The sequence below is a fragment of the Doryrhamphus excisus genome, linkage group LG8 (assembly GCF_037039965.1).
Source record: "Doryrhamphus excisus strain RoL-2023G ecotype Guam linkage group LG8, RoL_Dexc_Guam_v1.1, whole genome shotgun sequence".
In the NCBI taxonomy this organism is placed as follows: Eukaryota; Metazoa; Chordata; class Actinopteri; order Syngnathiformes; family Syngnathidae; genus Doryrhamphus; species Doryrhamphus excisus.
Genome location: NC_136364.1, coordinates 7921611 through 7934001, shown reverse-complemented (window position 1 = coordinate 7934001; position 12391 = coordinate 7921611). Strand labels below are relative to the sequence as shown.

The 12391-nt window shown below is 41.5% G+C and overlaps 1 protein-coding gene and 1 long non-coding RNA gene across 4 annotated transcripts in view; one reads left to right on the top strand and one right to left on the bottom strand.

Annotated features, from left to right (window-relative positions):
- The window catches only part of LOC131134338 (uncharacterized), a 63178-nt gene that overhangs the window by 11036 nt on the left and 39751 nt on the right, over positions 1–12391 (bottom strand). The gene's annotated exons all lie outside the window — the stretch shown is intronic.
- LOC131134328 (rho guanine nucleotide exchange factor TIAM1) overlaps positions 1–12391 on the top strand; it is a 42701-nt gene that overhangs the window by 5284 nt on the left and 25026 nt on the right. For 2 of the 3 annotated variants that reach the window (XM_058079473.2, XM_058079475.2), the window contains exon 2: positions 2929–3067. The gene's annotated coding sequence lies outside the window, so the exon portion shown is untranslated. Of the gene's footprint in view, positions 1–2928; positions 3068–3236; positions 3377–12391 lie in introns of those variants that run through there. The other variant, XM_058079474.2, reaches the window with a different exon arrangement.

Here is a 12391-nt window from a genome sequence, read left to right as displayed (position 1 = left end):
CTCTTGAGAGGCCTCGGCTGCAAGGAATCCTCTAGCTAATGATCTCTATGCCGCTCTGTTCCTGGCTGGAACGCTGCTTTCATGTCTGCCTTGTTTTTCATCACTCGTACCACCGCAGTCTTTACCGCTCTCAAGACCTTCTTCAGGTTCTTTACGCTAGCACTCAACCCAGCATGGCTCCCATTTCAACTGTTTACCTAAACACAACATTTAGTTTTGTTGAAGACCATAGCTAGCATAGCATAGTTGCGTTTGAATGACTAAAAGTACTCAACTGGCTTTCATTTTTACAAAAACATGTACATGATGTTTGTTTTATAAAAATGGGTTTAGTTCAATGAACACTTAAACTGTCTTTCATGAACATTGGGTTCGTCAAAGTTTGGGTCCGCAAATACTAAACTGGTGTTAGCGTTTACAACGGCAAAAGACAACCCTTTCACTAGCGGCCATTTTAGACCCTTTAGACATAATATTATCTACTATTATATCTTCTACGGCTACATAAACATAGAACCTACCAAAAAAACGGTTGTTGGTGTATAAAATGTATAAATTTGTCTTTGGTATCAACTGAGTTAAAGAACGCATCTTAGTTTTGTTCACATTGTCTTTAATCTTCCACAAAAATACAAGAGATATAATATGGTTATATATCTTTGTGATAAAAGAAGTACGACATGGCGGTCAAACTCAAAATCTTGCTTAGTTTAAAAATGAATATTATCTTCAAAGTTTGCAAAAACCTTCAAGACTGGATGAACCATCCGTTAGTTCTGTATGCTAATGCTAATGCTAATGGCGTCTGACAGTCTGCTGCTGAAGTGATCTTGAATCTACAAGACGTTGACTGGGACTTCCTGTTTGTTCGTTGGACTGAGACGTGTGCGTGTGGACGTGTGAATTGTTGAAGACGTGATTCTATTTCAGTTTGGAGAATTTCTCCCCACGGTCGCTCACTGACAACAAGAGCGACGTGTTCAGTCAATGATTAGCTAACCTTTTACTTCAAGCTAGCACCGCCAGACAAAAGTTTTAAGGTCCCCGTGGCCTCAAGGCACCGAGACCCCTTCCGTGTTTGGGCTCCATTTTGAGGTAAAAGGCGAGAACAACCTCCTTGTTAACTTTTAAGAGCTCTGCTTTGGTTTTTGTGGAGTTATGTCACAATGATCCTGACTGAAGAACGTTAATGCTAATATCTGAACAGCGTCAGCATCTCAAAGGATTTGCGTCCATCAAAGCACAAAATATGTGGCTCATCCAGGCATGTTATTCTTAGTCCAAACTCTTAACACGACATACAAATATTGGATGTTTATATAGAAAAACAGACAAGCTAGCATAGCTAGCATCCATTGCGTCTGATTGTGCGTATCGTGTAACAAACATGATGGATTTCAAGCATCTTGTCGCCGTGGTGACGCCGAGCCACCACACTGAACGCATCAGAACCTGACAAACGCTTCCCACGGTGTGTTCTTGATTGACAGACACGTGAACGAAAGCTGACAGCCGGGCGGCGATGAGCGCTTGGAAGTGTTGCGCTGGCAAATTGATGCTTTTCAAGGCTTTTTTCATGCTAGCTTCACACTTAAGACAGCTTAGACGGCTAAAGCCTATCATCATTATAATCTCTGTGGTCTTTACACTCAAATTCATTTGTTGATTGATCATCCCTTGAATGGTGGTTGCGTTACGTTTTGGCAGAAACACGCAGTTGTGATTCAGCAAACAGGAAGTGGCCACTCGCTAACTCCAAAAATAACAGCAAAAAAGACAAATATCACACTGTATGATACATCGTTTGTTTGACACTTTTATGCAATTTAGCTTGATTGTTGTGGCGTGAAAAGCAAAAGTATTAAGTCATGTTGTTGGTTAGCTTGTTCATTGCTTTGTTTGCTTGCTGGCTACTTCCTGTTTCATGGATTTCTGGGATTAGGCGGATTGTATGGAAACCCCTTTCCGCCATCTGAGCTAAAAAGATCAAATTGAGACAAAAAGTTGAAATTATGAGACACAAAGTCATAATTAATCATTAAAATTATATACAAATTTGAATTATTACATAATTAAAAATTAATAAAAGTCAAAATTATGAGATAAAAAGTTGAACTCATATGCTAAAAAGTCAAAATTATGACACAAAAAGTAATAATTATGAGATAAAAGTCAAAATTATCAGCTAAAACGTTGAAGTTGTGAGATAAAAGTAAAGATTATGAGACAAAAAGTAATAATTATGATATCAAAAGATTTATTTTAAAAAAGTAAAAGTTAAATTAAGATAAAAAGTAAAAATGACGAGATAAAAACTCCATATTACTAAATAAATTATGAGATAAAGTAAGCTAAAACTCAACTCTGAACCTCTGATATCACTTCCTGTCCACCCACCACTCAGTTCCCCTCGCACTTATTTATAATAACGTTAAAAAAAACCTCTTTAGAAGGTTGTATACAAGTTTTCTGTGCCAAATATGTCTTATTTTCTCGTATTATGTTTACAAAATTGGGTACTAGAAATGTAAAGGTGACTATAGGGGTGTTATATCATGTATAGAAGCCTCTAATCATGCTAAAACCATATTTAGAAGGTTGTAAATCGGTTTTCTGTGTCTAATATGTCCTATTTTCTCTTATTATGTCTACTATATTGGATAATAGGAGTGTAAAGTTGATATAGGGGTTTTAGTTCATGTCTAGAGGGCTCTAATATAGTTTAAAAAGTATGTGGTTTTCTAGTACCAACATATTCCATTTAGAAATAAGGAATGCTGCTGAGTAGAAATGTACTTGCTATGTCGAGCTCTACCATTTGCATTTTGGGGTTTAGATGCTTCTGTTGTTGACGGAAATAATTCCATCAGTGTGCATGTTCATCCTGATTCCTGATGGAGCCCCTCCTTCTTTGTTTTGTGCATCCAGGTTTTGACTCTCCAGCGTGTGTCCACGCATCCGACGTCGGCGCGCCGCTTCCTCTTCCTCGTCTGGCGCGGCTGTCACCGCTGACGTGATTGTCACATGACATCACTGCTGCCATGACAACAGCCATCCAGCCATCCCGGTCAGTCACACTTCCAATGTTTTTGCAAAGCCATGCGGGGTTTCCTTTCGTCTGGTTTGGACGCTTGTGTCCGCCTTGGCGTGCTAGCTCCATGCCTTCCCTGCAATTAGAGCGTAGACGAGGGAGGGAACATTCTGGCTGCCTGTAGGTTTGGCTGGAGGGGGGGTGGGATCATAGGAGGGTGGGAGTGGTGTGTGAGGGAGGGGGCATTTACAAACAGTGGCTGCGTCCATCCCTCCCTCACTTCTTCAAGTCACCCCCAGCAGGAAGGAATCAGCAGTCTTTCATGCAGGACTCCACTTTTAGACAGTAAGTTCATACATTTCATACTGTGTGTGTGTGTGTGTGTGTGTGGTGACAAATGTGACCCCCCCCTGCCCGGCATGCACACCCACTGAGTGAACATATGGCCTGCCAACATCGTTTTATCCTACTTTATTTCTTAGCGTCTTCTAGCATTTCCACGTGTGTTCCCATTCAGGGTGGGGCTTCCATGTCATGTTCCTACCTGTAGAAGCCACCCGGTGTGTGTGTGTGTGTGTGTGTTTTTGTGATGCTGATATGGCCAGATGATGAATTGCAAATGTGAGCTGGTCAAAGTCAAGAAGGAATCCTCAGGCGGCGTCCTGTAGGAGGACTTTTATGATGTGTGAGTTCATTTCAAATGCTGCCTTTGTGTCCCCCCCCACCCCCCCACTCCACCCCTGCGGTGAGAAATGCTCATCTGGTGTCATGGTTATGGAAATGCGTTGACCTGCGAGGCCTTGTCTTCAGGACCACAGAGCTTCTCTTGTTGAGTTTAAAACAACGCAGAAGTCGGTTTTGTTTAGCGACCTTCTTGTTGTTGTCGCTGCAACATTCCGCTAAAGAAGTTGGCCTCTTGAGGAGGGAAATAATCTCTTGTAATTGTGCGCGGGAACAAAGCTGGCATTGTTGATGTTTGCACCTCATCAGCTGCTCCGTTAGCTTGTTAGCACGTCGGTGTTGTGCTCTCACCTGGAGCCTCCATAAGGACAAAGCACTCCATTTGGATGCGAAAGCTTGCTGTGTGTATCTTCTCCTTCAATGCTGCTCCCAGGATCTTCGTTACTTATCTTCAGTCAAAAATGATTTATTTGGAAAAAAAAGTGTATTTCATTCATAATTATTTACTTATAAAATAGTTTGAGTTTATTTATTATGTATATAAAAATGATTTATTTTTTATTACTTATTTGAATAAAAGTAGGTTGTTTGTACTTTAAAAATGTGTCTTTTCTATATTGATGTACTTATTTTTCTTTATAAAAAGTGATTAAATTTTCTTTATTAATCTTTATAAAATTAGGCAGTTATTTATTTATTCATATTTAAAATGGTTTATTTCTTTATTTCAATTAATGTAAACATTTTTATTTACTTATAGAATTGGGTTTATTTCTTTATTATTTAGATTTTAAAGTTTATTTTTACAATTTATTTTATTTTACAATAGTTTATATCTTACTTATTCATTGATTAATAAAAATGACAATTAGACAATTTATACCTGGAAAGGTTTATTTCTTTAATTTCATTTTTAAAGGGGTTTATTTTTTATTCATAACATTTATAAAATTACGTTTATTTTTTAGTATTTATATTTCTAAAGTTTCTTTTCATTATTTATTTTTTGACAAAAGTATTTTTTTATTTCTTTATTATCTATATATATCATTTATTTATTATTAACAAATAATATTATTTATTTATATTATTTGTAAATAATTATACAATTAATTATTTCTTTATTTTTATTCATATTAAAAAGTGTTTAATTTTTTTAAATATTGTTTCTATTATTCATAAAAATAGGGTTTATTTTTCTCCATTTCTTTGTTAAAAACTGTTTTCATTAGCATTTATTTTTTTATAAAATATTTTTCTTTCTTTGTAATTATTTTGTTTCATGCTTTAATTATTTTTAGATGTTTAATTTGATGAAAATAGATATTTTCATCAAATGTGCAAGATTGCAGCCTACAACAAAATAAATAAAACAAACCAAAATACCAGAACATGAAAACGTAATAACAGAAATAGGAACAATCTTTTCCAGAGTTAAACTGTGGCACTCCTAAATCTCTGCAGCAATTTTACCACATCCAAGTGTAAAAAGAAGTGAAAAAATATCTATATGAACATGAAACAACCAAAAAGGTTGACTCGCCTTCTTTTGGAAGCAAAATTGATTGACAGTTGAGACGATAAAGGCTGTGTGTGTGGATAGTACATCTACCCTGCTGTAGCAGCTGTACACTGACTGCTCTAAAGCATATACCCACGTGATACGCTGGAATAAGATACGCTGGAATAAGAGATGTGACAGCTACAGTTTGTGTGAGACTCCTTCAGGATCGTAGCATCTGCTTGTGCGAGTCGTCATGTAGATGCAGCACGGTGCCGCTCGAGTGCACAACGCAACAAAGCGGAGAGACGGTGCGGACGTGTAATGGTGGAAGTAACGCTCCAGGGGGGTTGTCTCCATGTCCAAGTAATGCATGCAACTCCTCAAACAGGAAGAGGAACATTCTCTTGACATTGTGTGGCCTCCACCGTGTCGTCCTCATCAATATTTCAGGAAGCGATGAGAACGAGGCAGGACCTTGACCCCAAAGCGTTTGGAGTGCAGTCAAGTCCTCATTTACTGACCTAGAAGCCAACGTGGCAGATGAGGAAAAAGACATTTGGGATGCACTTTGCAGGCTTTTAGTGCCGTGGTGATGTTTTTTCTGCCAGCAGGCAGTGTGGGGACATTAGCGCATGAATGACCCACTTGGCAAAATGACTCTTAAATTCAGCAAAATCTCAATGGAGTCTTGAATGCTTGGAAAAGTTATTGTTAAATTTGCATTAAAGTAAGTATTTTGCTACAAATGTGATTGGTCATGTTGTGGGACAGTCGTATGCTTCTATGTTTTTAGGGAAGATCCTTTTCTCTTCCTCGGTGCACAAAGCAAGGAATGCTTGGATGACTTTGGTGTTTAATGGGCCAACTGGGGCAACCTCTGACCTCACAAAGGGACACAAGTTCAAATTTTTGCCACCTGTATGTGTCTCAATACTTTTGTCCACATAGCGTGGCCTCATATACCACCAATTGAGGACGTTACTGTACCACAAACTAATCCTGCACGTTTGTCGCCACTAATGTTTCACTTCAGTCGCTAATCGAGCCCCCTCCTTGGAGACCCCCCCCCCCCCATCCCCGACCCCACCACCAGCTCCCTTTCCCTGCACAGACCTAGCAGATGGAGCTTGGCTAACCACTGGGTCGCCGCTGTGATACCTTCAATCGGCAATCTGTCATCGTAAAAACGTCTTGCGCACATGTGTGTGTGTGTGTGGGGAAGAGAGGGAGGAATGTGAAGCATGTGAGGACAAGATGATGCTCCCACGTCGCCACGGGAAACCAAAATGCACTTTTGTCACTCATTGGGGACGCATGGAAATAAATGATCCAACATGATTGATAAAATTATTGATTACCAGGTGTGTCCCAGTACCAGTAGGTGTGGAAATTGTACAATAGTGCACTAGTACAATACGAGTGGTTGGTGTGGTACAGGAGGTGTCCAAAGTGTGGGCCATCTTGTCCAAATGTGGACAGTGGTGCACATTTCCTGCTCATTTACAGCTCTTGGGCTATAAAATATATTTGTATGTTTTTCTCAGAAAACAGCAAACATCTCAATCATTCATTCATGTTCTACCGCTTATCCTCGCGATGGTGCTGGAGCCTATCCCAGCTGTCTTCAGGCGAGAGGCGGGGTACACCCTGGACTGGTCACCATATAGACAAACAACCATTCACACTCACATTCATACCTATGGACAATTTGGAGTCACCAATTAACCTAGCATGTTTTTGGAATGTGGGAGGAAACCGGAGTACCCGGAGAAAACCCACGCATGCACGGGGAGAACATGCAAACTCCACACAGAGATGGCCGAAAATGGAATTGAACCCTGGTCTCCTAGCTGTGAGGTCTGCGTGCTAAACACTCGACCGCCGTGCAGCCAGCAAACAATTCATTCACCGTAAGTCAGTTTACTAGTCATTTACTAATAGAGGAGAACCTCAGCTAAAATGAATGCAAACATCTTCAGGTTAGCGTACAACCTGGCGGCCATCTTGTCATGTTATTCTAGACTGCATGAGTCCAGCTGTGTTCTCAATGGACTTTTTAAATCTATTTTTTTAACAGCATCCTGCCAAGAAGGTCCCTCACACAAAATAAGGATGGAGTAAACCAAAACACTGCACGGTGGTCGAGTGGTTAGCGCGCAGACCTCATAGCTAGGAGACCCGAGTTCAATTCCACCCTCGGCCATCTCTGTATGGAGTTTGCATGTTCTCCCCGTGCATGCGTGGGTACTCCGGTTTCCTCCCACATTCCAAAAACATGCTAGGTTAATTGGCGACTCCAAATTGTCCATAGGTATGAATGTGAGTGTGAATGGTTGTTTGTCTATATGTGCCCTGTGATTGGCTGGCCACCAGTCCAGGGTGTACCCCGCCTCTCGCCCAAAGACAGCTGGGATAGGCTCCAGCACCCCCTGCGACCCTTGTGAGAATAAGCGGTAGATGAATGAATGAATAAACCAAAACGATTGATAAGTGCATGCATGTATCAGCTACTCTAGCAAAGTGGTCAACGCGTAATCACACGTAAGGCTCCCTTTTAGCACGTAGCCCCCCCCCCCTCTGGTAAGACACAGATGAAACGACTCCTCACCCTTTTGTCTTGAAAGTGTGTGTGTGTGTGTCGGGCATTAACAGCTGTTTAAGGACTTGAAAGTGTGCCAATGAGGGGCTAAAGACCTCCTAGCAGGATGTGCTCTGATAGGTCACACCTTTGGTCGCCTGATGATGGTGGTGATGATGATGATGGTGATATTTTTTTTATGGTCCATCTGCTCATGCTGGCGCTTTTACAGCTGTGTTGTTGTTGTGTAACAATGAAAGAGCTGGCGTGAGCACACAGCGTTTCCCACAGGACTGCAATGTATCTGTGGCACTGTTAGGTGACACGGTACTCTGCGTTTGTGTAGCTTTTTAATAAATAAATAGCTTTTTTTCATGTTTTTAAACTTGAACAACACAACAGGAAGTTATTGACCCTTCCCCCGACCCTTGTGAGGATAAGCGGTATAGAAAATGGATGGATAACACAGGCGATGTTTCGTGGGTTCCCCGTTGGTGTGTGCTGATAGCCACCATTTTAGACCATTTGAATGATCTTTCAAGGCACATTGAATATTGTGTTCTATGGTTATATAAACATGGCGTCCTCAGCAGTAGAACATTGGTAAGTTTCAGGAAAATATCAGTTCACAACTAGTAAAAGAAACAGCTTCTTTCGAATATCTAATCAACTATGGGAGGGAAGTTCCAGCTACAGTACCCAGCATGCCTTGCGGGCACTAACTAAGTAACTGTTTAAGTCATGAGGTTGCTGTAAGAGCTTAGCCGTTGTTGCCCACGTAGAGTTGATGTTCATTCATTCATTCATTCTCATGAGGGTCGCAGGGGTGCTGGAGCCTATCCCAGCTGTCTTGGGGCGAGAGGCGGGGTACACCCTGGACTGGTGGCCAGCCAATCACAGGGCACATATAGACAAACAACCATTCACACTCACATTCATACCTATGGACAATTTGGAGTCGCCAATTAACCTAGCATGTTTTTGGAATGTGGGAGGAAACCGGAGTACCCGGAGAAAACACACGCATGCAAACTCCAGGGTGGAATTGAACTCAGGTTTTCTAGCTGTGAGGCCTGCGTGCTAACCACTCAACCGCCGTGCAGCCAAGTTGATGTTCATTGTTGTTCTATTTGAAGCTTCAAGGGCAAAGTTCTGATGACTTTGAGATGGCATACATTGTGGTCGTTTCCTCTCACCAGACGGTGGAGTCTTTGGTGAGAGGAACGCAACAACGTGTTGACTTAAAGGAGCAGCAGTCGGCTGAAGGTCGCCTACGGCAACAGAAGCAGCAGCCGGACGCCGCCGCTTGCACAAAGGACGTGTCCGAGTTTAAACAACGCCAGCTGTTGCACGTACTATATCCACCCCATCCTGCAAGTACTACTTGCAGTAATATTCTCATGATCTCTTGTGGTGCTCTATGTAGAGTAGTACGTGATGTTTGTGTATGGACACTATTTACATCTTGGTGGAGCACCTTGATGATGATGCCCATATAATACGTAACATCCATAAAATATTTACAATTTCTACTACGTTACACTCTTCTGCGTTCTGTGTGTATGCTAGCGGCCCCGCCTCCACCCACTGATGCAAAGAGACTGTATGCCGTTGTTCTATGGAACATCAATGCACACAGTGAGCTCTCGTCTTGCCTGCGTGGAGGAAAACAGACACGCAAGCTTGGCAATATATACGGAGGGAAGTAAAATGATCCAGTTCATTTTCAATTAATGTGTGATTACTTAATGACTTTATTATCGTCCCGGGCCGAGAGCTCATCAGACTCACGATTTAATCTCATGAGATCTTGTGACACCCCCAGTTACACGGCTTTGTGAAGTTAATCATCATGAGTGATTGTCTTCATATTTAACATAAGTTATGGCACAGAGTTGGGATTATTGAGTACGACATGCACTGGCATCCCCCTCCCGCCCCCCGGCCCCCGTGCACTAACTAAATATCTATGCAAATAACTATCAAGCTCTTATTACCACAAAGCCACCTGAGCCGCCCACATGGGGTCAGACAGGGTCGCAGGCGGCCCTGCCATTCATGAAAATCAATCCTGAAGCGAATCCAATTTAGGGCTTGTCTCTCTTTATTGTGTCCATGTTGTCTGTCTTTATTGTGTCCATGTTGTCTGTCTTTATTGTGTCCATGTTGTCTGTCTTTATTGTGTCCATGTTGTCTGTCTTTATTGTGTCCATGTTGTCTGTCTTTATTGTGTCCATGTTGTCTGTCTTTATTGTGTCCATGTTGTCTGTCTTTATTGTGTCCATGTTGTCTGTCTTTATTGTGTCTATGTTGTTTGTCTTTATTGTGTCCATGTAGTCTGTCTTTATGGTGTCCATGTAGTCTGTCTTGATGGTGTCCATGTTGTCTCTCTTCATGGTGTCCATGTTGTCTCTCTTCATGGTGTCCATGTAGTCTGTCTTTATGGTGTCCATGTTGTCTCTCTTTATGGTGTCCATGTTGTCTGTCTTCATGGTGTCCATGTAGTCTGTCTTTATGGTGTCCATGTTGTCTTTCTTTATGGTGTCCATGTTGTCTCTCTTCATGGTGTCCATGTTGTCTCTCTTCATGGTGTCCATGTTGTCTTTCTTCATGGTGTCCATGTAGTCTGTCTTCATGGTGTCCATGTTTTCTGTCTTTATGGTGTCCATGTTGTCTGTCTTTATGGTGTCCATGTTGTCTGTCTTCATGGTGTCCATGTAGTCTCTTTTCATGGTGTACATGTAGTCTCTCTTCATGGTATCCATGTTGTCTCTCTTTATGGTGTCCATGTAGTCTGTCTTCATGGTGTCCATGTTGTCTCTCTTTATTGTGTCCATGTTGTCTGTCTTCATGATGTCCATGTCGTTGCTATATTGGTATGTGTTTAATGGACAATGACAGTACCAATCTGCAGTCAACAACATTGTCTCTCTCATTGCAACTGTCTACAAATTAGCGGACCAGCCAGGACACCTGTTTTTTAACATGAGCGCTAATGCTACCTTTCCAGTGCTTGTACAAACCTGTTGGTTACAAAAGTATCATAATTATGTTGTTGTCAAAACAGGATGTTGCAATAAAGGCCAATTTTGCTAGCAGTTAGCACCTACATTTGTGGCTTTGCTGTTTATATTTATTCAGCCAATTACCTTGCACAACTGTATGGACAATTTCTGTAATAATGCAGGTGGCTATTAATCATGTGACATAAGGATAACAATATCCATCATAAGACATCAGCATAGTGCCGCTATTTGTTAGCAGAGCAAGAAGCACACCATGCATTGCCATGCATAGTGTTTTATTTCTGGGACAACAACATGAAATTAAGCCGATGCAGTCACAAGCCTGACTTTTACCTACTCCTACCGTAGAATGGTCACATGACTCTAGCCCAGTATTGCTATTTCTCCAAAGATGACTTTACATTTTGGGTCCAATGTGATTTTTGTTCTTTTAAATGACATTAGCAAGCAGCATATCATGCACTATTTTGCATAGTGTATGCTATTCCCCGGAACAACAACATCAACATACAATTGTGCCTCTACAGCCTCAAAACTCAGTCAGTGAGACTTTATCTCCTCCTACGGTGGTCTGATCACATGACCCCCCAGCCCAGTGTGGCTATTTGTCCACTACCAGCTGCAGAGAGAATTGGGAACATTGGGAACTTCAAGCTAGGCAGCTGTTTACAGCTAAGTGAAGTATACCACCCCAGAAATGTGAGTAGCGCCCCTGCTAATCCCCCCAGGGGTAACTCTTCAACTAGCAGTGTTATTATCTCCCCGCACTCAAGTGTTCAGATTACAGGCTGGTGTGTTGGAGCTTGTCACTCCTTGGTCCGCTACATTCTTGCCTCTCACCAGTCAAGTGAGCTTCAAATGAGACTTCCTTCAACCTCCCACCATTTCTTCTGTTACCTCATGGAAGAGTTTGTGTTCTTACATCGCCAGTGTAGCCGTGTGCTGTAAATTCTTTTGGATTTTTTGCTGCAGGGTGAGAATGTTCAGCCTTTCCTTGAAATGACAGCAGGCATCTTGACAGCTTTTGTCCTTCAGCGGGTTCTCATACAGGTGACGCTTTGGACATTTTTCTTCTCCCGCGCGTGTTCCCACAGGCCTCGGTGCTTGTCAAATATCAGGTGCTGTTTAAGAACAATTGCGTCTTCAATGTACCTCGTCGCATATTTGAGTAGTATGGGGGTGCTTGTAAAAAGTGACAATTATGTGGAGCTCAGAGATATGTAGCTGATGATGTAACCAAAATTCCACACGAGTATGCCCTCTAGTGACTGGGAGTGGCATGAAATCAGCAGTCGGATTGGCAAGGATGCTGTGTGAGATCCTAAAGCAGGGGTCTCAAACTCAATTTACTTGGGGGCCACTGGAGCTAGGGTCTGGGTGAGACTGGGCCGCATCAGGTTTTCCAAAAAAAACAAAAAAAACCACATTTATTAAAAACAAAAAATTTTCAAGAACTTCGCTTTGGTTCCAATTTTCTACAAGAAAAGCTCTGATAAAACATTCCACTGTTCTCAAATATCTTACTTTTTATTTTTCTACACAAAATAAGATGAAAAATAAACAAATCAAGA